The sequence below is a fragment of the Diabrotica virgifera genome, chromosome 3, assembly GCF_917563875.1.
Source record: "Diabrotica virgifera virgifera chromosome 3, PGI_DIABVI_V3a".
Classification (NCBI taxonomy): domain Eukaryota; kingdom Metazoa; phylum Arthropoda; class Insecta; order Coleoptera; family Chrysomelidae; genus Diabrotica; species Diabrotica virgifera.
In genome coordinates, this window is record NC_065445.1 from 247,653,440 (window position 1) to 247,680,670 (window position 27,231).

The window sequence follows — 27,231 nt, forward strand, 5'->3', positions numbered from 1 at the left end:
TACATATCGCAATATGATAATCATCTGCGTTTTATTGGAGCTGTCTGTGGTCTCATCTACTTGAATGGCCACAAAATTTGTCTGGCCAATCTCCTTCATGATATGAGTATGCACAATGGCTAACATTGATTCTAAAATATCGTTCTGAATTGTTTTCGATGTTCCTTTAAATACTGTACTTTTTTCAATGTGTTCTTTAAACATTAAATCCAGTTCAGAAACAAAATCGATAAGGCCCAGAAAAATTCCACGATTATTGGAGCTGTCACTTTCGTCATGACCGCGCAATGCAATTTCGAAAACTCCACAAAATTTTACACAGTCGATTAGTTTGTTTAAAATATACCTATTTTTAGATACCAATTCATTAAAGTCATGCACAGATTTACGATATACACTATCAAGTTGCTGTCTTATGTTAACACGTCCTAAACTTGCGTAACTCATTGATGAATTTATATGAGTAGTTGAAGAGGCATGTTTTGTAATTTTCACTTTTAAATGCTTAATGTCAGTTACTCCATTTTTCGCCCATACAGCGTCATTCGAAAACAGTAAACACGGATAGCAAAAAAATGCATTTCTCACACTGCAGCCACAAATCCAATCACACAAATTGTACATTGATTCTTTAAAATATCTTTGAATGTCCTTACCCCTATCCTTTGTTGTTTGTTTTAAATTCATGTTTGGTTTTGGTCGACCACTTTCTTTTTTCTCAAGCCGCCGTTCATAATTTAGTGTTCCAGCAGATTTTAAGGCAATTATTTCGTCAACAACACTCATCTTGTTTTTGTTACAATCACAAAAAAATCCAACAAAACAAAATAAATTACGCAAATACGCCGCGATCGATATAGACCTGCCGTGAAGTGCGGTCAGCAGACGGTAACTAACTAAACGTGAGGCCGTCGACTCTACTAGAGGTATACGACGGAAAGGTCACTCCCACTCTCGCCCACGAAATTGCTATCTGCCGTCTCTTTTCTATTTTACATGCATTTGTCCATAAGCCATAAGAACTGTATATAGACAATTTAAAATACGGCCCAGCCACGGGCTTGTGTATAGCGCGAGGCGCGACGTTATTATATCTATTATATTTGTTTTGCCAATGCAGACTGCTGAGAGAGAATTTTATATTTCAGAGTGAAGTTTTAGATAAAAGATATTTTTAATAAAATTGGTATTTTTATGAGATTATTTTAGGGGGGTCATTGACCAATTGACCCTAAGGAGGAGCCGCGCTTGAAACCACTGTTGTAAGAATAAACACCGTACTAAATGGTAGGGGAGCAAAGTATGCTAAATGTGCAGTCACTCGAGCGCTTTGGGGACCTATTGGGTTGTGAAGAGTAGGTCCTAAAACCAAAAAAAGTTAAGTAAAGTTTTCCATTTTAGTGGGCGCTTGCCATTTTTTAATTTAATTTTCCATTTCCAACAATCGTTTTTTCCGATTATAACGTCATCTATCCATAATTCGAAAAAATGTTTCGAATAAAAGTTACTTATTTTTACGTAAGGAATCCAAATCTGCAATAAAAAATGGGGGCTCCTATTTAAGATTTTAAAGTAACCCCCCACCCCACATCCATGGGGGTCGTGTTTGGTACCATTCGATAGATTTTTCAAAAATATTGAATAAGTGTATTTTACAGTTTTTCGATCTGATGTTCATTTCGCGAAATATCGCGGGATTCGTATTTAAAATATTAAATTTACCCCCACCCCTCTCCGTGGGAAGTCGTGTTTGGTATCATTCGATAGATTTTTAAAAAATATTGGGCACATATTTTTTAGTTTTTCGATCTGTCATTCATTTCGCGAAATATTCGCTTTTTTCTTGTGAAACTTTGGGACTCACCCATTTCCTTACGCCCGGCTCAAATCGTCAGATTTTTGAAATATACACTCTTTTGCATGTACTTACCTTATCTTAATCTGACAATTTCGAGTTTTTTTAAGGATAGATTTTTTTTTCGGGCCCCCCTTAACGAACTCCCCTGTGTTAAGAGCCAATATACGGTAGAGGTACATCTGCAGGGTACCAGGTTTCTCCAATATGCTAATCTGACGCGCTCGAGTAACTGCAAAAATCCCCGCTTGGGCTCCCCTACCAAATTATTTAAAAATCGTTTTTTCGTACAGAAAAATTTTAAGATGAACGATGACTAGTGATGTGAGTCGAGAATATTTCCAAGCGAATATTCGCGAACATTGGAAAGTTTCCGAGAATATTCGCCTATAAAAATGGAAATATTCTCCTGACCGCGAATATTCCCGGAAACTTTCAGTGGAAACGTTTCAAGAACGTTTCCGTGAACTTTCCATAATATTTCCGAGAACATTTGAGCATATTTCCAAGAGCCTTTGGAACATAAGATTCAGTGACGTAATTTGAATTTACATGGAAGTTAAAGCGTTTTACATGTCTGCTCATATGGGGACAAGGAAAGAACTAAATATAAAAATACTGGGGGGTAGAAATGGGGCTAGTAGAAGGAACAGACACGCAAACCTTCATGCGAACGACAGCTCATTTTTTATGCGTTGGCTGGGTCGTAGATTCGTTAGGGAGGGGGAGAGAGTGTTAAGATGACTAAACTACTATAACCAAATACAAAAGGGTACTTACTCAGACTAGAGGATCTTTCTACTATTTAACAAAAAGGACGCCGTTCGAAATAAATCCTCTGGTTCACATATGGGTACTTACAGGACATTTTTTTTACTTACGGGTACCAAATGGGGGGACAATCATCATCGATTCCTCTATGGGGTTAAACTGGACTACTTTATCTCATTATGTTGGCTTCTATGCCATTTCTTTCTTCTACTCTACAACTTACATCATTCGTATTAGAATTTAGTTAAAATTTTTCCAAAATAGGGGTTACAGAAAACAAATAAAAGAAGGTACATTTTACTATGTTTATTTTAATTATTTTAAACCTTTAGAGACTTTATTTCTCCTTTAAACAAAAAAATCTATATTTCCAAACATCTTCCAAAAAAACTTCAACTTTACATTATTTTTCTATCAAAATTAAATACAACAACTTTGGTTAACAGTGTACGTCAACACAAGATTTGACGCAGCTGTCAAATGTCAAAGTCACTGTCATTTATTACCATTATGAAAGCAAACTGCAAATTATTATTATATTTTAAAATTCTTTACCAACAAACTTTATATCCTTTTGGAATCCTTACAAAATTTAAAAATGTATACCTTAATTATTTTAACAAAATCCATCGTCACAGGTCATAAACTACACGGGAAAAGGGGTTCTTCATTATTTCGATTCAAAGGGCTCTGGGAACTGGAACGGGAAACGAAAACATCAGTGTCCTTTCGACACGAGGAGTGGCGGTTCACATTTCTTCTGTGAAATCAGGGCTTAACCATCATACATAAGACAGGAAACAAAAGACAACCGGCTTCTAAAACTGCGTCATTAACTCATAGGAGTAGTCGATTTTCCATATAAATATCCATTATCATGTGTAAAAAAATCTTCCTAGAGCACTCACTATAGATTTAGATCTTCATAGTTTCACAAAACGACCTTCTACACATTACCGGCTAAGGGGCAAGGGACTACGCCCTTTTCAAGCGAGTCACAGCATAGGAGCAGATGTTACTCCAACAGATCTTAAAACTGGACTCAATTGCGCTTCGCTCTGAAGCCACAAACAGGAAAAGTACGACGTAAGTACCGAGCGATTTTGATCCTTAGGGATGCCTACTTGACAAACACTCAGTTACTTTCAGTTGGACTAAACCATTTTTTCAAAGGGGGGTTAGCATTTTGGACGAGTTCAATCATTTTTTGAAGGGGAGTAGGGGTAAAAATCTCAACTTATGTAATATCTCCTAACTTTTGGAAATCTTCAAACAGGGACGGCTTTAAAATATTTTATGTGGGATATAACATTAACAAATTAGAAAAATAGATGTACTTTTTGGGAATTGGATATCAAATTAATGTTGGAGTTTTTTCAAACGCTACAAAGTAGCGCTATTTAATTCACACGGCCGACGAACCTATACCACTGCCAAGTACAAAAGGAACAAAGCTATACTAAAATCACAATAAAGATGTACTATTAATAACAAACAAACAAAATAAATAAACAAACTAAGACACGTTGAATGTTACGAGGAGTTCTCCCGAATCATGATTTACAATGTATAAACTTTGCAAATCATGATTTTTGAGTCCTCCTCGAACATTCAATGTGTCTTGGTTTGTTTATTTCTAGTGCATTTTTATTGTGATTGTAGTATAGATATAATGCATGGGAATATTTCAAAAGAGAAATAATAAATAAAAAGAAAAAATTCAAAACTACAATAAGTAGACTCGCGATTATCCGAGGTAACTGGGACCGTGACTACCTCGGATACGGAAAGACTCGGTTAACACTGACATTGGTTATATTGATAGAAAAACACGTGAATAATCATAACTGTGGATATTTTAATGACAAAATTAATACAGTACTGTCTATAAAATATAAAAACATTTACCTTATAAATATTACTGTTTAAAAAAGTATTTGATTTTGCATAAGCTTTGCTCCTCTTTTTGATTTTGAGGCGGCGATGTTGCGGCATGGTTGAAAATTGTAACTCGCCTGTTCTGATTTTTGCCTCGATTAACCGAGGGGCTCGGATGACCGAGACTCGGATAATCGCGAGTCTACTGTAGTTATATCATTAAAACTTCCTGTAGAAACTATATTATGTGGTTCAATCTTTAATTGTACATTTAAATAACATTATTGCGTCTAAAAGTGCTTTACCGATGCTTGTGATCATAGAGGGAGAAAATTTAAAATTTTCACGGAATTTTAAACAGAACTGTCTGGATGATGATATATTTTGGAATAAAGTTGCAAAAAGTAGCAGTTGTGCTAACACCAATAGGGAACTTGCATAAATTTTTAAATATTAAAACGATATTAAAAAATATAAGGTAACATGATCTTAAAACGCATGCATGCGAAAAAACAAATATTTTTAACCCGTACGCTAATTACGACGCTTTGAAAATGCTATATAATTCAAATATCTTAGGAGGCTCTTGAACGTCCTTCTATTGGTCCGACGTCACGGGACACGGGCTAGCAGTCGGAAACAACGTGATTAGGGTAGGTATCACGGGTATATTACATTTTAATCGTCTTTAATGGAAAATTCCTAGGTATTATTTATGTTCATCTTATATATTGTAATAAGTAGTTCCCCAATCAGCTTAGTTTTAAACTGAAATTGATAAAGTTGAGTGCTACTTTGTAAAGAGTTTAAAACGCATAATATGACGGACGAGGGTAATTCTGACAACTTACCTACCGTTGATGTCTTCATGGTGGCAACTTTTATAAAAAGTAGTGAAAGCTATTCTATTGGAGAAATACGAGGTGTCAAGGCAAATAAGTAAGAGTTATTAATAAGCATGTTTAAACCGTTTATGACAATAATTTGGTACCATTATATTATAGTATACGGTTTACCCCGTGGGTTTGATCTACCTACCTCTAATCGAAGGATTTCGTATATCCTGGAAAAGGTTACGGTGTAATTTGCATTATAATAAAGATTATATTTTATTGTAATGTTTATTAGTACATACTGGAGCCTTTCATTATTGTGTTCAAAGCCTTCTGAGAAAAGATTATGGTGATTAGCAGACGTACCGATAGAACATGTACATAGCCAACAAAATCCTTCTTTACAAAGTTAATAATACGCATAAATAAGAAGAATCATTATTGTAATTTTACAAGTTAATATCTTTATCATCTCAGCTTATACTTACACCGCATCCCTCGGTAGACCGCAAGCTATAGTAGAAACCCGACTGTAGACCGCATACTATAGTAGCACTAATACTTTTTAGTTACTCTTACTTTCATTACTAAAAGTTTTGTTTATTTTTAAGTTACTTGTTTCTTCTTTGTTTTTCAACACAAGAAACGACAAAGTAATTTCATAAAAAAAAACTTGTTGATACATGTCAACAGAGATAAAATGTTAATACTTTGCCTGTCACAGAAAAAATCATTTTTGCCACAGAGTAAAACAAGATATTTCAACTATATTATTTATCTATGGGCAAACTGCATTAAATGCAATAGCCCACCGAACGGGCAAACGATACGAGTGGCCTATGACGTCAGACCCCAGCTCTCGCTTTTGAAGTTGTTTGAAACGGAAATTTTAGGCGCGGAACTTTGATCAGATGTTGTACGTACACTATTCATTGTTAAGACGTAATATTTTGAATATAACATTTTAAAACAGAAATTAACAATTTTATGCAAAAAAATTTTTTAGTGCAAGTTCCCTATTGTGAAATGGATTAGGTACTTTATTGGAAGTACCTACATATGTTTAAAATATCCCAGGTTGTCAAAGCATTTAAGGATACAGAAAATATTTTTACCAAGAATATTCCACTACTTCCAATCAGCAAGTCTGAGGAAAAGGAGTGCTTATCTAAAAACATAACAAAGCCTCATTAGTGAAGAGCATATATCAGCTATGCAATGTATAGACAAGATATTAACCAATTATCCCAAGTTTATTGACAAAAAAGAAAACATTTTTACAGAAATAACAAAGTTCTGTGCAAAAGCAGATCTTTGGTCAATGGATTTTATTTGGCTTTCAGCACGATCAGTAGATTGTATTGTATAAGCTGGTGACGAGGAATGTGCACCAAAACTTTAAAAGATTTGGCAATTACCATAATGGGGTTACCAGCTTCCTATGCTGAAACAGAGCGTAGTTATAGCACATACTCTTTGGAAAATGGTACATGATGAGAGTCTTTTCTATAACTCATCTGTTGGAACCAGGGCAAGACTCTAAATCCATATCAGAAAATAAAAGATTAAGCGAGACGGAGAGAGACTCTTCATTATATTCTCTTCATAATACAGTCCAGCTTGTGTAAAGAAAATTTCTCTGACTCATAAGAATAGACTCTTACTTATTTATATATATTTTATAATTATATTTCCTAAGAATTTTGTAGTGTCTTTTGTTATTATTAGTTAAGAAAAAAGTTCCTGCTTTATTACTATATAGGAATACAGATTACCTGAAGTAAGTTCCTATAATCAATTTTGGTTTGTTTATTGTATGTTATCTTTTTTATTTTAATATTTTTTTAAAATAAAATAACTTGTTTAGTTTTAATTATAATGACTAATAACAAATATTCAGAGTATTTTTGAAGATATTCTTCTTTAGCGGCGAATCGATTGAGGGTAAAATTTGATTGATCCGCGCGCATGCGTACACCGACAGTATGGTATTAGTTGTTATACGGGCTCTGATTGGGTGTTGAAATTTTGAAATAATTGTTCAATATGGAGGTTATCGGTAAACAAAAATATTGTATAATATTAGTTTTTATTGATGTGTGGACAGAAATAAAATCAAATTTATAATTATAGTGACTTTTTAAATAGTTTTGAAAAGCCGCAGGTACGTAATTCTAAATGTTTATGTTTCAGTTGGAAATACCTAATAGTTTCAATACCTATCTATTTGGAAAATGTAAACAAAATAATGTAGTTACCTATTAGTAGGCAATGCTTTAATTTACATAATCTGATTACGAACAAACTTTCTACAAATCTTCATCTCATATATCGTTTTCTTACTCTATATTTTGTTGTATTTTATTTCGACAAAAATCAAACTAATATTTTTATTAAATTCATATAAATTTATGGTGTAAACGTTTAGTTTGTGTATATTCCCACATGACGTATACGAGAGTTTGGTGCAGTTTGAAATGGCGTCAACTTTCGTACGGCGCGGTAGACGTGAAATGGGTTCAAGCCCCAAGCAAGTTATTTTTTTATTTTTTTTTATAGATTTTATGATTGTAAGTATATTATTATATAATTTTTGAAGATATTCTCTTTTTTTGAAAGTGGTAGATAAGAAAGTTAGTTTGATTTTTAAATAAAATAAGTACAAATAACCTTTTAAGTATGTTTACTTCGTTTAAATTACCTATTATATACTAGAAGAATATCTTCTTATGTGCGTACAAAGTACACACACATTCTTTTTTTAATTAGGTTAAATACATTTTAAATGTATTTTTGGGCATTTAATTTTTAACAGATTTTTTCTGTAGTCGTAATACCAAAACAAAGTAAAGCTAACTACTGATTTGTATAATTCATTATAACAATTTTAATAAAAATGCAATATTTCCATAAGTTTCCGAAAGTTTCCAATATTCCCGGAAAGTTTCCGGAAACTTCCAGCGTTCGAATCTTCCCGGAAATTTTACATCACTAACAATGACACAACTGCAGATAGGGTTGAAAATTGAAATATCGATGCAAATAAACGCCATCTTTGTAAGAATAAACGCCATACCGATGCTCCTGGACGATTACTCCTCATTTATTCCCTATTTTAAATATTTAAAAATCGTTTTTTGCTCCTCTGAAGAATTTTGCAGATGCGTCATTCTTATTTTGGACCGGCGAATTGCCCTCAAACAACTACTTGGGCCTTTTCTACATACAGACCAAGAGGCAGCGCTGAAAAATATATTTGAATTTACTAAAGCTAGATTTTTCACAGTTGATTACTGTGAGTGTGTAGAGAAACATACTGCGGTCGGTCAAGCGAAACGTAGAACAGGGGTTACTGAGAGGGTATCAAAGTTGCTTTCCTACGAAGGTAATTATTTCCATTTACTAAGGCTGAAAATCAGTACACACATTCTAAATTAAATATAAATAAAAGTTATTATAGTCGGTCAGCTGTATGACGGGACAGAGCCGGTCGGTCAGCCCCAATATTCGATTGAGGAAATGAAGCATTTTGGCTCGCAATTTTTTCGTCCAGCATGGATTTACTTGGAATTTTCACAAAAGGTAGGGAATAGTCCAAGGATCATTTTATATATCATGCCGCTATCATACGCTAAAACCTTGGGGGTGGTTGCCACCCCATCTCGGGGGTGGGAATTTTTTATTACATTTTAACCATGTAATTCGATGGAAAAAGTTATTCTAAGAAAAAAATGTTTTTTACATTTTCTTAGTAAAACTAATATTTTTCGAGTTATTCGCTCTTGAAAATAACAGTTTTTCGACGAAAAAATCAACTTTTTTAGAGGGTTTTTTGAGAATACCTTGAAAAATATGCATTTAATCAAAAAAACTGTAGATATCGAAATTGTATCTTTTAGTAACAAAAATCAAATTCTTTTCCTATAATATCTTTAAGACCAATACAAACCGAGATACGGCATGTTAAACGTTAGCTTTTTTCGTCAAATGCATAATTTCAAATATTCAAAGCCAAATAATGGGAAAAATTTGGATTTTTCGAGGAAAACTTAAATAATCTTTTTTCAAGTATACAATTAGACCTTTCAAAAAAATAATAAAAAGTTTCTAGCATGAAAATTAAGCGACTTACAAAAAAAAATGTCTGTACCTGCTTTTCTCTACGCAAAAACCAGTAAAAACAACCCCCTAACTACATTCCTAATTCAAAATTAGTCTTCACCTTTCTGTATTTCCTTTTAAATTTATATTATCAATACACTTAAGGTGTTTGACCTATTTAAAATGCCCAATTTTTGGAAAAATTGGAGTTTACAAGAAAAATTGATTTTTTGCAATTTGGTATTTTTCACCATTTACTTCAAAATATCTCCGAAAATACTGAAGATATGAAAAAAATTATAAACTACTAAATTGTAGCTTTTTTAATGAATAAAATTACCCTGTGTATAGATTTTCATTACAGTGAATAGTTAGCCAGATATAACTGTTTAAAACCTCTATTTACCAGCAAACACCCCCTTAATCGAGCCCTTTAAACCCGCCCCAATTAAAAACTAAGACATCTTACGGAATTTAATTTGCACAGTCTTATAGCTCTTTAAAAATCCTACAAAATCTTTTTTGAGGGGTCTCATTACTGAGAGGGTATCAAAGTTGCTTTTCTACGAAGGCAATTAAATTCATTTACTAAGGCTGAAAATCAGTACACAGTGAGATATAATATTTTTCCAAAATTAGGCATTTTAAATAGGTCAAACTCCTTGAGTGTGTTGATAATATAAATATGAAAGGAACTACAGAAAGCAGGTGAAGACCAATTTTGAATTAGGAAGGTAGTTAGGGGGTTGTTTTCACTGATTTTTTCGTAGAGAAAAGCAGGTATCGACATTTTTTTGATTATAGGTCGCTTAATTTTCATGCTAGAAACTTTTTATTATTTTTTTTTTAAAGGTCTAATTGTATACTTGAAAAAAGATTATTTAAGTTTTCCTCGGAAAATGCAAATTTTTCCCATTATTTGGCTTTGAATATTTCAAATTATGCATTTGACGAAAAAAGCTTACCTTTAACATGCCGTATCTCGGTTTGTATTGATCTTAAAGATATTATTGTAAAAGAATTTGATTTGTGTTACTAAAAGATATAATTTTAATAGCTACAGTTTTTTTGATTAAATGCATATTTTTCGAAGTATTTTCAAAAAACCCGAAAAAGTCGATTTTTTCGTCGAAAAACTGTTAATTTCGAGCGCGAATAACTCGAAAAATATTAGTTTTACGAAGAAAATGTAAAAAACATTCTTTTCTTAGAATCACTTTTCCCATCGAATTACATGGTTAAAATGTAATAAAAAATTCTCACCCCCGAGATGGGGTGGCAACCACCCCCAAGGTTTTAGCGAAATAATTACCTTCGAAGGAAAGCAACTTTGATACCCCCTCAGCAACCCTTGTTCTACGTTTCGCTTGGCCGACCGCAGTATGTTTCTCTACACACTAACAGTAATCAACTGTGAAAAATCTAGCTTTAGTAAATTCAAATAGATTTTTCAGTGCTGCCTCTCCGTCTAATATTTAAGGTTCTAAGATTTGTAGTAGAATTTAAATTTAATAAAAAGATAATGCATGCATTAAATCAAGTTAACATGCAGCAGATAAACTCCAATGATATTGATGATTTGAGTAACCTTATAACCGGAACAGTGAACAAAAGCATTCTCCAACTGAAAAAACCAAAAACAACACACAATGAATTAGATAAAGAAATACTACAACAAATAGAAAAAAGGAAGATCTTAAATAAATCTAACAAAAAGGGAACCGCAGAATATAGAGAACATAATAGGCAGATTAGAAAAGGAATCAGAAAACAAAAAAGAAAAGAAGAAGAAAAATTAATAACAACAACTATTGAAAAAAATAAGAGTATGAAATGCCTCAGACCGACACTAGGACGACGTCAGATAATATCATTAATGGGAAAAGACGAAAATGAAATCACAACTAGAGAAAGCATACTGAAACGAATAGAAGAATTTTACACGGAACTCTACAGAACACATCAACAAGACGATGAAATGAGACCAGCACGGAAATTAATAAAAAATGTTGGATCGGAAATAATGCCAAAAGTAACAATTTCAGAGGTAACTACAGCATTGGGAAACAGGAAGAGAAATAAAGCTGCAGGAGAAGATAGTATTACTACAGATATGATATTAGAAGGAGGTAAGGAACTCATTGCAATTGTAACTAAGCTTATTAGACTAAGAGCCGCTATAGGTGAAATTTCTTAATCATATTAGGCACGATGGGACCCTATAACTTAAATAGTAGAACCTAAAAGAAAACGTTTGAAAACTGTGCCGTCACTTTTCAGTGGCACATGCGTCGACATGGCGCATCAAACTTTCCACTTATGGACGGGATAAATAAATTAAAAGTTAACAGAACTTACTAACAGAATTTATTTTTTTTTATTTTTTTAAGTTCTATGTGATTAACACATAGGATTCATCGTGATTTTAACCCACCACCCCCTTCCCCCTGCCCCCACCATCAAAAACTTCATTTTTCGTTTTTATTTTTTTTGGTGGGATACAATCAATTTTAAAATTTCAAAAAATTCACACGCATAGTTGAGGCTTTTATAAAACATGCCTATTTTTTATAGACCCATAGGTAGAGTGTACATAACCTCAAAAAATTAAAAGGAATTTTTTTTTCAAAAAAGCTTATAACTTTTTTTGAGGAATAGCTGCAGGTCTAATTTTTTCTTAATCTTGTGTGTTTTATCAAAACACTATATTTTTAATTTTTTTCAGATTTTTCCGTAAGTCTCCCCACCTTCAAAAATCCGAAAAACTGTTTTTTGGGGGGTTTTGGGAGATTTTCCCTATTTTATAGACTTCATAATATATCAAATCAATTTTGTTTTTATAGGTTATATGTAACTTGAAGTAACTGAGTTCTTTAGAATATTTAAAAATCAGAAAAACACGTTCAAACCCCCCAAAACCCCCTTAAAAAACAGTTTTTTTGATTTTTGAAGGTGACTAACGTTACAGAAAAATCTGAAAAAAATTAGAAATATAGATAGTGTTTGATAAAATACACAAGACTAAGAAAAAATTAGATCTGCAGCAATCCCCAAAAAAAAGTTATATACTTTTTTTCAAAAAAAAATTTTAAAATTTTTTTGAGGTTATGTACATTCAACCTACACTGCCGTGCTAAGCCCAAAGGCGGTAACTGATTTTTTATCGAAAATGAGATTTTTGTATTTTTAGGTAGAATAGGGTGTTTAGTATATATTTACAAAGTCTTGGGAGTTGTAGAAGCATTATATTTTAAATAAAATTGCAATTTTGTTAGCGGTATCTACACTTTTCAGTTAAAATACTAAGCCATTTGGCGGTAAATGTTAAATACTATGGCGTTTTGACGGTATCTGCTACAGTTGCCGTCCATTTACCTTAGCATATTGCACTTACTGCTAATCTACTTTAAAGAATGCTACGCCTACATTTAGAAACCGCCAAATCGCCTTAGTATTACGAAGTAAATTCGGCCTAACTTTACAAGGTTAAATTATTGTGTTAGTTAAAACAGTTGTGTTAGTAAAAGAAATAATTAGCGAGGATGATAAGAACTTTTCGAGATTATTATATCTATTGAAATGTATTTTCATTTTTGTTTATAGTGTTTCAAGAATTAACCAATTATGTTGTCCTAACCATATTTAAAAATATTCCTTTTTTTTTTAATTAGGTTTTAAAAACTTAATAATATATCCACACGCTGTCCACAAGCATTTTTAGATTAAAATATTTTGTTTTTTTAGAAAATCAAGTAGAGTCGAGTAAGAGTTGTGAAAAGACAATGTGATCATATTTTAATCATAACATATAAATATTTTGTAAAATACAACTAATAAAATGTTAAAATTTGCCCTAATTACATTAAGTAATGATATTTTAATACCCAATATGATATTGTGAAATACCCAATAATATAACAATGCATAATAATATTGGGGTAGGTAAAGCTCTATAAAAAGATGTCGTAAAATAGCGAACCTTTGTCGCTAATAATATAATAGCCGAGAATAGAAAGTGAAAAGTATGGTTTACAATCACAATCACAGTTAAAGAATTCTTTAAAACGCAGATGTTTAAACATCTATAACAATCTGAAGGGATTCTGTTTTTTTCCTAGTATAAGTACAGTTTAAACAAACTGGAACATGAAGTAAAAACCACTTCTATGTAAAAGTTATATTTACTAAAAATTTTTAGAATCCCAATGGATTCAATAAAATGAGTTCATCAGAACGTTTTCAAACCTATCGGTCCATCATCAGTGAATTTGAATACTTGCAAAATAGCCCCAGAACCAAACAATGGTTGTGATTATAAATAAATCTATATTATGTTAAAATCAATTTAAAATGGCTAGACGCCGATGTTCAGGGATTAAACCTCTGGGAACATGGTGAAATTCTACCCGAGGACCCAATCAACCATCTTCGGTCAACGATGACTAGATTTATTTATAATCACAACCATTGTTTGGTTCTGGGGCTATTTTGCAAGTATTCAAATTCACTGATGATGGACCGATAGGTTTGAAAACGTTCTGATGAACTCATTTTATTGAATCCATTGAGATTTAAAAAATTTTTAGTAAATATACCTTTTACATAGAAGTGGTTTTTACTTCATGTTCCAGTTTGTTTAACTATAAGGTATACAGCCAACCCAGGGAACTACCCCTTTTTAAGTACAGTTTCGCCCAAATTATTAGACGCACTATAAAAGATTTTATAAAAAATGTTAATTATGAGGTAATACCATTGTAATACTAAATAGGTTTTTTGGTATGTACCAGACACAAGGTATGTTGTTCGGTTGTCTATTTAATTGTCTATATTGAATCACAAATGGAACATTATTATTAATGAACCAATATGTATTTATTGACTCTTGAAAGAAAACAGATATAACGACAACTAAATATTGTCAATTTGTTGTTGTCATATCGTGGCTCAACAAAATAATAACATTTAATAGTACTTTAATTCTTTCAATTTAATAAACTTTAATACACAGAAAAGCTTTTTATTTCATATCAATCACAACTGTAAACCACATACCGCTATTAGGCTTAGTATTATAGTAAGTTTTGATAAAACGTTTCAGCGGTATCTACCTCTTTTTATATAAAACTTTGTTTTAAAATATAATTAATGGTTCCCTTAATAAACTGGGGCATATATCGATGTATTAAATCTATTAGCTAGTACATAAATCCCTAACGGGCCAAAATTGTAGCATTCAATTTTGAAATCGATTTTGCCACCATTTTTTCAAATGTTAGTTACCGCCTTTGGGCCTAGCACGGCAGTACAGGTCTATAAAAAATAGAAGTGTTTTATAAAGGCCTTAACTATGCGTGTAAATTTTTTGAAATTTTAAAATTGATTGCATCCCACCAAAAAAAAAATAAAATCAAAAAATAAAGTTTTTGATGGTGGGGGCAGGGAGAAGGGGGTGGTGGGTTAAAATTACGATGAATCTTATGTCTTAATCACATAAAACTTAAAAAAATGAAAAAAATTAAATTCTTTTAATGAGGGAGGGTATTTTTTAATTTATGTATCCCGTCCATAAGTGGAAAGTTTGATGCGCCACTGTAGACGCATGTGCCACTGAAAAGTGTCGGCACAGTGCTCAAACGTTTTCTTTTAGGTTCTACTATTTAAGTTATAGGGTCCCGTCGTGCCTAAAATGATTAAGAATTTTCACCTATTGCGGCTCTTAGTCTATATAGACAGTTGTTTACACCAGGGCAGAATCCCTTATACACAAAGTAATCTTATTACAGAAGAAAGGTGATAATCGAAAGTTGGAAAACTACAGGCCCATCAGTTTATTGTCACACCTATTTAAAATACTCACCAAAGTCATAACTACCCGACTAACAAGAAAATTAGATGAATACCAACCATATGAACAGGCAGGTTTTAGAAAAGGCTATTCAACTTCCGATCACCTGTTAACCACAAAAATATTAATAGAAAAATGTAACGAACACAAGTTTCCAGTTTTTATAGCATTTGTAGACTACGAAAAAGCTTTCGACACTATAGAACACACGGCCGTAATAAACGCAATGCAAAATTGTAGAAGAGACAGCAGATATATTAACTTAATAAAAGAAACTATGAACCAAGCTACAGCTACATACTACCTAAATGAAAATGAATACACGAACCCTGTACCATTAAACAGGGGAGTCAAACAGGGAGACACTCTATCACCCAAACTGTTCACCTTAGTTTTGGAGGACGCTTTTAAAAATCTAAATTGGAAATATAAGGGAATAAACATCAATGGCCGCTACCTCAGTAATCTACGATTTGCGGATGACATAATCCTGATAGCTACTGACCTACAAGAACTGCAAACCATGCTTTCAGAACTACACACAGAATCTTCTAAAGTAGGACTGAAAATGAATTTAAACAAAACAAAAGTCATGCACTCTGAAGAAACGATGACAATAATAAACAACAAAGTTATAGAAAAAGTTGAAGAATATATATACTTAGGACAAAAAATAATACTAAATAGGGAAATTTAAACGGAAGAAATAAAAAGACGAAGAAAGTTAGCATGGGCAGTATTTGGCAAACTGAACTATATACTCAGAAATCAGCAAATTCAACTACATCTTAGATCTAAAGTTTTTGATGCATGCATTATTCCGATATTAACATATGGGGCACAAACATGGACAATCACAAAAAATAATATGAACATACTCAGTCACTCAACACGCGATGGAAAGAGCAATGCTTGGCATATCACTTAAGGACAGAAAAACAAACACATGGATAAGACAGAAACCAAAGTCACCGATGTGATACAAAAATCACTAAAATTGAAATGGGAATACGCTGGACATGTAGCTAGGAGTGATCTTAACAAATGGCACAGAACAATTCTAACCTGGAGACCATACGAACACAAAAGACCCAGAGGCAGACCTCCTATGAGATGGACAGATGATCTGAAACGAACTGCCGGGAAAAATTGGCTACAAGTAGCGTACAACAAAAAACAATGGAAAGGAAGACTTGAAGAGGCTTATGTTCAGATGTGGACGTGAATGGCTAGACGAAGAAGAAGAAGAAGATTTGTAGTTGGGAGAAAGATCAAAAATAGTTTAATAAAAGTATAGGACTCAAGAGGATGGGTACGTATTTTCGGCTGCAATGCTATTCAAATGGGGATTCATTTTTTTCGAATCCTAAGAAAACTAATAAGTATTTTTGAAAAATTTAAACGCAGAATGAAAGATTACGTTATTAGTGAGGGCCGAAAGTCCCTGAGAACTTCTATAATGTTTATTTTAATAAGTTACAGAAGTGAAAAACTAAGAGAAAATTTAGTGTGATTTTTAATTTCAAATATCTCATTCAAAATAAATTTTTATTTTTTATTCTAAGGGACTTTTGGCCCTCGGTAATAATTTAGTCTTTTATTCTGCGTTTAAATTTTTTAAAAGCATATATTAGTTTTTTCAGGATTCGAAAAAATGGACACCATGTCCGTGGTAATATTTTCCAAGTCTATCTTTGTCTTACAACGCACTCAATCGAATAGAATATTGTCAGCATTTTGTCAGTCATTATTTTTTGTCAGACATTGACAATCAGTGACAATTTTAAATATTTGACATGGCATCGGGAATATTTTGAGTTGGTGATTAAATACTATTGATATATAGGTAGTGTATTTGATAAATAATTGATTTAAGACGTGAACTTAATAAAAAGTTATTTATTGTGTATTATTTGTGGAAGATCCAAGCAGAGAATAGAATACATCAGGATAATATATTCTGTGATCCAAGTATTTTGTTGTTATAGATGTTCACAATTGTAAGCGTTTCATAGTAACAATATATTATTAAAAAATCACTTTAACACTTTTCCTCTTTTCCCGATTGAGTATTAGTTCGTGGGCGTACTGGAAAAATCCACTAATTTCATTTTTTCAATTTTGACATTTTAATCTCATTATATCCACAAACATTAATATGTTAACAGGAAAAACCGTATATCTCCAAATTCGTCATCCACCGTGCTTACATAGGTACATTCAATGACAAAGAAAATCAACAAACTCCATCTTTTTTCATCCAAGTTTTCATGAATAAAATAATGTTTTTTCAAATATTTTTATGGACATGTATGTGCACACCACCTGTGGTTAACATCCTTTAAAATCATATCCAGGTACCAAAGCTTAAACAGCCAGTGTACCCGATTTTTAAGAGGTAAGCCATAAGGTATAATAATAGGTTTATTCGTAGAACGATCAGCAACCGTTGCCAACCATCAGACGCATGCGCGTTCATAGTCTACGAACGCTAACTGTTAACTGCGCAACGCTAACTGTTAACTGCGCATGTGTCTGATGGTTGGCAACGGTTGCTGATCGTTTGGATGGTACTACGAACAAACCTAATGTTTAAATGCGTTTTTCTCAAAACTTTACTTTTGTGAGTTAGTGGATTTTTCCAGTACGCCCACGAGTTTTTGTTGTACATATAAATTATTACAATCATTGAATACATAGTTAGTGAAAAAATTATCACATTTATTGACTGAATTAATAATTTGGAATTATACAAATAACAGTTATCCAAGAACATTCAAAAGCCATCTCTTTAAGTTAATGATGACATTTTCAAGTAGAATGACATTCTAGTAATGTTTACATATCCATACCAGTGTGAAATTTACTACACGTAATTTGCCGTGTAAAAACAGAAAAAGTAGGGATAGCCGTAAAATATTTGCGAATTATGTACCCAGGGCCTTAAGATCATAATAAATTGTTTGAATAAAAAATATATAAATAGAAAAGTAGGCTAACGTTTTGTTTTTTTTTTGTATCCCTATGAGCATACAAGAATCTGGTCAAGTTTGGAGCGCTGTAAAACCTAGATAAACAAATAAAATTAAACAAAAATGAATAACCATTTTCAATTTCGTCGCAACACGAAACTACAGCCTCATCATATTCTAGTTCAATCAGAGAGTGCTGCAAGCACCTCTACCGGTTTCGAAACTTATTAGTCTCTCATCAGGAGGCTCATGTGCTGCTCTCTCTGACCCAACCAGGACAAACCCCGGCGTGCAGTTACGAATTGCAACGAGCGAAATGGCAGGGATGCCCTAGCGGCAACTGCTAGCAATAGACTAAGTTTTCAATCTAATAGCACATAAAATAACACTAAAAATGTTACTCCACATCCTACCAGATTGAAAACAATGGGAACATTCATCAATGGAGTAATATTTTTAGTGTTATTTTATGTGCTACTAGATTGAAAACTTAGTCTTTTGCTAGTAGTTGCCGCTAGGGCATCCCTGCCATTTCGTTCGTCACTGCACGCCGGGGTTTGTCCTTGTTGGGTCAGAGAGTGCAGCATATGTGCCTCCTGATGAGAGACTAATAAGTTTCGAAACCGGTGGAGTTGCTTGCAGTATTCTTTGATTGAACTGGAATATCATGCGGCTGTAGTTTCGTGTTGCGACGAAATTGAAAATGGAACTTACTAAGGAAGTAAAAGTTCACTTGTAGGTAAATGGTATATAAATTTATTAAAAGTCTGTCAGTTTGAAGCCAAGATGAAGACCACATTGTAGTACCACTACATTTCTAAATTCTTTAAACATCGACTTATTGTCGACATTGCTGTAGCCGAAATGGCCTAATTATTGTAATTTTAAGGTCTTTTGACCTAACTATGTAGCTAGTTCCAACTACTTTGGATTTAAAGTTTTCTACCTGATGATGGACTGATTGGTCCGAAAACGTTTGTGTGATTTTTGTACTATAGATGTACCCACTTCAATCCAATTTGGATCATTTTAGATAAAAATTTTAATAAATTTATATACCATTTACCTACAAGTGAAGTTTTACTTCCTTAGTAAGTTTTTTATTATGGTATACAGCCAATGAGAGGAATCTTTTCCTTTATATTTTAAATTGAAAATGGTTATTCATTTTTGATTTACATATTTACTCTAATTGGAGTACGTCAGATGGGACGTGAATTATAAATTGTAAAATTCCCTCATCTTCTTCAGTCTCAGCATCCGTTATGGCTTGCAAATTTTAGAAGCCTCGGAGGTGTAACCAGAGAATGTTACCATTGTTTTCAATTTGGTAGGATGTGGAGTAACATTTTTAGTGTTATTTTTTGTGCTATTAGATTGAAAACTTTGTCTTTTTTTTTTAAATTAAACAACTTTATAGTGGAAATTGTTCGTTGACAAATTCTCTACAAAATTGATGTGACGTCATTCTATTGTAAAATGAAATGAAACAAAGTTATAACCTCCAAAAGGAAACTTGTTACAAAATTGTCACTTATTTTTGTTTATAACGTATTTGTTGGCCACTTGACTATAAAAATTGTAGAACATCTAATTTGCTACATTTTATGTTTCATTAAATTTTCTGAAGGGTCGCTAGTTTACGAGATACAGCGCGAAAACCTTTTGCACCCCTTTTTCCAAGATGGCAGCCGGGAGACAAGAGTGGTGACCGCACAAACTAACTTAACACGTTGACGAACAGTGCGTCAAATGTATAAGCAAGTGCTGTGACACTATATGTATTTTGCAAAGTAGAATAGGGAAAATACAACGTCTATAGACGTTGTGTCACATTACATCAATGGAAATTAGACGTCTATAGACGTTCCGTCCGTCAACGTGTTAAGCTTCTACTGACCCCCTACAAATTAAAAAAATAAAGTTGCGTCCTTTAAAAAATGCAACCCAAAATGTAACATTTCAATGGGCTAAATATTCATACGTTTTCTTTTAGGTTCTACTTATACTCTGGGCTAATTAGCAAAATACAAGGAAAAGTCATTTACTAGCAATTTTATTGTTGGAATCAAATATTATGATTGTATATAATAATAATATAGGTATGCAAAGTTCGCAGATAGTGTGCTACTTTTTTTATAAACAAAATGGCGCCAGAAAATCGAGTTTTTTTTTCAATTTTTGCTCTATAACTCCAAAGATTTTAACTTTACACCAAACACACCCAAAAAACAATTCACCGTAATTAAATTCTGCATAGAGAAGTGTTTTTCCTTAATTACTTCGACGAACATTTTCCCCGGAAAATGCGGGTTTATCCAACAAAATCTTTAATTTTCAACTAAAATTTTATATAAGTAATTGTTTTTCAATAATTAAATATCTTTGTAATATAAAAGCTCTTTTCGTATAGATTATAATTGCAAAAGCCGATGGAAATTAAATAAACAGTTTAGCAACAATTGAATTGTTAATTAAAAATTTACAATCGCTATAATAACCACAATAATTATGATACATAAGAATAACTATGATTTTTCTATAAAAAGACACTGTACCTATCTAATGTACTTTACAGAATTGAAATTGGACTATTTAAGCGACTTCAGGAATATTTTAAAATTATAAACAATTTTTTGGCTTATAAACAAATAGAATATGTCGAGAAATATTAAATTAACTTAAATCATTAAAATGGTATTGGAAAAAAGCGACAGGACGCTTCTTTTAAAAGAAAAAACGTTTAATTGTGATGAGCGGTTCCTGGGATACAACCGGTCAAAGTTGACCGGCATTTACGGCAAAGATATAAACAATAGCATCATAATTTTTAAACCATCACCTTTTTATTTTTATCCTCTTCCTCCGCACCAATTTCCATATCTTTAAAATACTCATAACATATATTATTTTAATGAAAACTGTTATTAAGAGTGAAAATTGCCAAAAATAGCAAAATTCTAATCAAAAATTAGGTTGGAGAAAATGTAATCTAAGTTTAAAATCGGTATACTTTAAAAAAATGCATTTTCTGGGCTTCTCATGGAGCAATTTTCTTCATTCTTTTTTTCTTCCCAAGTAACTCGATTAGAGCCATCTACAAACTTGCTTTTGTTTTGTTATAATACATTAATTATAAGAAAATTATATAAGAATTATATAATTATTTATAAGAAATATAAGAAAAACTTGTTTCTAATAAGAAAAAGGAATATTTATTCCTTTTTCTTATAAGAAATATATTTATAAGAAAAGGAAACTATACATTTTTTCCAGTTGTAGACTTTTTTTAGATAAACCTACTACAAGTGTACCTTTTAAGGTTAAAAACACAAATATTCTATTTGAAAGCTGCATAATTATTTAAACAATCTGTATTTAAACAAATTAAAAATTTTTGTTATAATACATAAATTAATTTATTATAACAAAACAAAAGCAAGTTTGACATTTAATAATGCATCAGTTAGATGGCTCTACGCGAGTTACTTGGGAACAAAAAAAGAATGAAGAAAATTGCTCCATGGGAAGCCGAGAAAATACATTTTTTTAACGTATACCGATTTTGAACTTTGAGATTACATTTTCTCCAACCTAATTTTTGATTGGAATTTTGCTATTTTTGGCAATTTTCACTCGTAATAAAGATAGTTTTCATTAAAATAATATATGTTATGAGTATTTTAAAGACATGAAAATTGGTGCGGGGAAAGAGGATAAAAATAAAAAGGTGATGGTTCAAAACTATGATCCAATTGTTTATATCTTTGCCGTAAATGCCGGTCAACTTTAACCGGTTGTATCTCAGGAACCGTTTATCACAATTAAACGTTTTTTTCTTTTAAAAGAAGCGTCCTGCGCTTTTTTTCCAACACCCTTTTCATGATTTAATTTAATTTAATATTTCCCGACATATTCTATTTGTTTATAAGCCAAAAAATTGTTTATAACTTTAAAATATTCCTGAGGCCGCTTAAATAGTCCAATTTCAATTCTGTAAAGTGCACTGGATAGGTACAGTGTCTTTTTATACAAAAATAATAGTTATATTTATGTATTATAATTATTGTGGTTATTATAGCGACCATAAATTTTTAATTTACAATTCAATTGTTGCTAAACTGTTCATTTAATTTCCATCGGCTTCTGGAATTATTATCTATATGAAAAGGGCTTCTATATTACCAAGATATTCAATTACTGATAAACAATTACATAAAATTTTAGTTGAAAATTAAAGATTTTTTTGGATATACCCGCGTTTTCTGGGGAAAATTTTCGTCGAAGTAAATCGGGAAAAACACGTCTCTATGCAGAATTTAATTACGGTGAATTGTTATTTGGGTGTTTTTGGTGTAAAGTTAAAATCTTTGGATTAATAGAGCAAAAATTGAAAAAAACACGAATTTCGGGCGCCATTTTGTTTATAAAAAAAGTAGCACACTATCTGCGGACTTTGCATACCTATATTATTATTATATACAATCATAAGATTCGATTTCAACAATAAAATTGCTGGTAAATAACTTTTCCCACAAATGGACTATTCTCCGATAATCTGCCTAGACTATTATTATCCTAGACTCCCATCGTGGCTAAAATGATTAGAAAATTTCACCTATACCGGCTCTTAGTCTAAATAGAATAAATAAGTAGCCCAAGTATTAAGCTAATAAAAAATATTTAGCGTGCCTTTTAAATGTACTTATTATTATGGATAAGATATGTTAAGTGAGTGAATGCTTTCCTTAACAACGAAACGTTTTTATAAAAATTCGTTAAAATTATTCATATTATGCTACAAACGATAATAATGTATATTGAGCGATTTTCCATTTACGAGAGTGTCAGTGAGTGAGGTTTCGTATTTTGTTTAGGTTTAATATATTCCAGATAAATGTAGTGAAATGCTTTCTTAATGAAAAATTAGAGTTTTTTTGAAAGGGCCGTATACGAGGTACGCTTTATAAGTATTATAGTCTAAGAGCTAGTGAACCATCCGAGTAACGGTCTTCTTGTAAGGCTAGAAATTTGGGACATCTTGGATATTAGTGCACCCTATGCAACGCACAGCTGAATCTTATGTTTGTACGTCACAGTGTTGCCATGCCATTTCTTTCATAATTTCAATCAATGTTAAATGTACCTACAAGAATAATAGAATAAGAACGTTTACTTCTCCTTCATTAAACTAGGTAGAATGACAAATGAGGTGTCAAATGAAAGCTTATAATCCAAGGATAGTACTAAAGGTGAGAAATTAGACTTAGATTGTCTGTCCCTAAAAAAATAAGCGTTATATTGGGGATTTCTAATGTCGACATTAAAAGTTGCACTATTTTTTTTTCTATAAAACATTTTGATCTAAAACTTACCAGAAAACTTCTTTGTACTCTCTACTTTCAAATAAATGTGATTAAGAAGCTAAATTTTAAATTTCGTCACACAACTTTTGCGATTAAACTTTGCAATGCACAAATCCGCACCTTTTTCTTTGAAAAATTCATAACCTTTATCATGATAAGAATAAAAACTTAAAGCAGGTACCCTTGTCTTCAGAAATGTTAGAGCTATATACTGTAAAAATTTCAGAAAAAAATATTAAAATGGAACAGAGTTGTAGCGATATAAACTCAAAAAACGTGATTTCATTTTTTTTTATTTTTAGGTTAAAATTGCGATTTTGACAATGTTCCCCTACATAAAATTCAAAATAAACCTCATTTTCGTTTTCAGCATCCTCGAAAATATAAAGTATGAATAAAATTAGCCATTCACCCCTCCGTGGTCAGTATCTCGAAAACTAGGCGCTTTTTTGAGGGTGTCCCGCTCGTGTATATCACAAAAAATTGTAACGTGATAGTATGAAAAAATAGAGGATACGGCAACGGTGTTACAAGTGATGGTCGGATTCAATGCCAAAATCTACACAGACATATTAGGGTGCACTAATATCAAAGATGTCCGAAATTTGTTTAGTGATAATTGATAGCACACCAAGGCTAAAAACCATGACCTAGCAGGCATCATCCATGCACGTGTATCTACCAGGTCAATCGAAAAGTGCATAGTTTAGGAGATAAAATAAACTTTCTCCTGTAAGGTTTAAATTTAAGTATGTGTTTGAGTAAGTCATTTAGAAGACATGTGTAAAATGACAGGCGATTCTGAGCAGCATAAGACCTTGCCAGGCGTGGGGAAAGATTAGGGTTTTTTCCTATTTTTTTTTGCATCGAACAAAGCAAAGTTTGCAAAAAACCTCAAACGTCTCATACTACAGTGTCGCGCCCGCCTGATTAGCAATTAAAAAAACAAATGAGTTTTCGATATTGTATTGCAAAAAACTCTTCGGGATTTCATCAATCGATTTTTAAAGAATATTTACCTACCTTGGTAACATTGAAATTTTCAGGGTTAATAATGGCCGATTTCGCAAATTTTAAATTTTTAATAGCTTATATGTCAAAAACTATTAACCTAAGAGAAATCTCACCAACGACCTTTTCTGTTAGAAATGATCCAAAAAATCTAAAAAAAACTTTGTTCGATGCAAAAAAAATAATTTTAGGGAAAAACCCCAATCTTTCCCCTCGCCTGGCAAGATCTTATGCTGTTCAGAATTGCCTGTCATTGTACACATTTCTTCTAAATGACTTACTAAAACACATACTTAAATTTAAACTTTATAGGAGAAAGTTTATTTTTTCCCATAAACTATGCACTTTTCGATTCACCCGGTAGATACACGTGCAGGGCTGATGCCTGTCAGGTCATGGTTTGCTATGGTGTGCTATGAATTATCACTACAAATTTCTAGCCTTAGAGGAAGACCGTTACTCGGAGGGTTCACTAGCTCTTAGACTATTATATGTATCTATCATCTAGTTTATAGTTGGGCAAGCAAACTAAGAGAGTCATTAATATTCAGCTCAGCTATTGTACTCCGATAATTTCCCATCTGTACTAGTTTCATCTCTGTTTTTATTTCACAACGCATTACGTTCTCTATCTTTTTCGTTATTTTGTTATTAGCGCGCTAATCACTGTATAAGTGCATAAACATATCAAAATAAGCTTATTAAGGATCAGATTTTGTTACTCGGGGGTTTTGGGGTCGCTGAGCACGACTTTGCCATCAGAACCAACCTCCGGAGCACCGGGTGTCTAAGGTCACTGCTAAGGCACGTCATCTGGAGGTTGGAGGATTAATTATCGGTACTAAATTGATAAAAACAGATTACTTGGAGGTTTTTAAGGATGCTGAAAACGAATACGCCATCAGAAACCGACACACAGAGCACCTGGTGCCCAGTGTCACTGCTAAGGGATTGCTGAAAACGAATACGCCATCAAAACCAATACCTGGAGCACCTGATGTCTAGGGTCACGTCATCTTCTGAAGTTTCGAGCGTTTGGCACTAAATTGAAGCAAACCGATTACACGAGGACTTTAAGTGGTTACTAAACATGAATACCTCATCAGAACTGATTCCCGGGGCGCCTGGTGCTCATGGTCATTTTTAGAAGTTTCGAAGGTTTTCGGCCTTGAATACATGCAAATAGCTTACTAGGCGGTTTTTGGGGTCGCTGAATACGAATACGCCATCAGAACCGACCCCGGACCACCTGGTGCCCAAGGTCACTGCTGAGACATGTTATTTTCAGGAGTTTGGAGGGGTTTATGATTGCGTATTCTTGTTGAGCGACACCAAAAACCAACGAGTACCTAATCTGTTAGCATCAATTTAGTGCCGAAACCCTCGAAACTTCTAATGACGTGCCTTTTGGCACCGGATGCTCAGGTGGTTGGTTCTGATGACGTTTTCCCCTTTCTTCAGCGACCCCAAAAACCTCCGAGTAACAAGATCTGGTCCTTAATACACTTATTATGACGTGTTTATGCACTTTTTGATTCATTTTATGCACTTTGAAATGCAACTATGCGTTTCTGCCAATTTTTCTATAGTAGACTTTTTTCCTGACATAATCCTAAACACAAAAGCAAGAAGTTGCAAGTTTCTAAGTGCTGTATTTAAACATTTATTTTTGTTGTGCTAAATGTTATTTTGTGATAAGCCAAAGTGATCAAAGAACAGTCTGACCCCAAAAAAATAAAGGAAGGATGAAAATTTGGGAATAGGTAATTGAAATTGCCTATTATTATATAAGAAAAAGTTTACAATTCTACATCCCCTCCATTTTACAAAAATGGAGGGGAATACCCCCCTCTCGAAGATGAAAAAAATACATTCAAATTAAGACCGGAAAGTTTTTAAAAAACAAAAATAAACCTTTTTTTAAACACTTTAAAAAAGTTTTAATGAATTTTCCCCGAAAAGTTCTCCGTTGTTTGGTTATTTTACATTGAAATATTCGATTTGGAATTTGACGAAGAAGAACCTACATTTCATTAGCTGCAACTCTGCTTCTACTGGGTCTGCAGACCTCACGCATACTCCATTTTTTTCAATTTTTTATAAGGTATATTTTTACTAAGAATATTTTTTTCGCTAAAATACTTACTTTTTAAGTTATCTCCGAAAAACCGTCTAAAAACATTTTTTTTTGGTTAAAAATGAGAACACATTCGCTCGCAAATAACTCGAAAAGTATTGACTTAGTAAAAAAACTCTATAGAAGAAAAGTTACTTATAATTAGTTTTTTATCCAATTCCGGACTTATTTTTAACGTATATTTTTTCACCCCGAGAAAAAATTTTTCACCCCGTATTTTCCAATTTTTGTAAAATGGAGAGGACGTAGAATTGTAAACTTTTCCTTATATAATAATAGACAATTTCAACTACCTATTCCCAAATTTTCATCCTTCCTTTATTTTTTTGGAGGTTTTCGTAAAATTTTGCGTTCCCTGATTGGGCTAAAGCTACCAATACAACCAGTTGGCCCAAATTGAGATAATAGGTTTGTTCTAGCAAACAGTCAAACTAGTCAGAAACCGTCAGCAAACATTTG

The 27,231-nt window shown here is 32.6% G+C and overlaps 1 protein-coding gene across 2 annotated transcripts in view; it reads right to left on the minus strand.

Moving 5' to 3' along the window:
* Nucleotides 1-27,231, minus strand: part of LOC114335305 (pancreatic lipase-related protein 3-like) — a 593,140-nt gene that overhangs the window by 47,942 nt on the left and 517,967 nt on the right. The window lies entirely within an intron of this gene.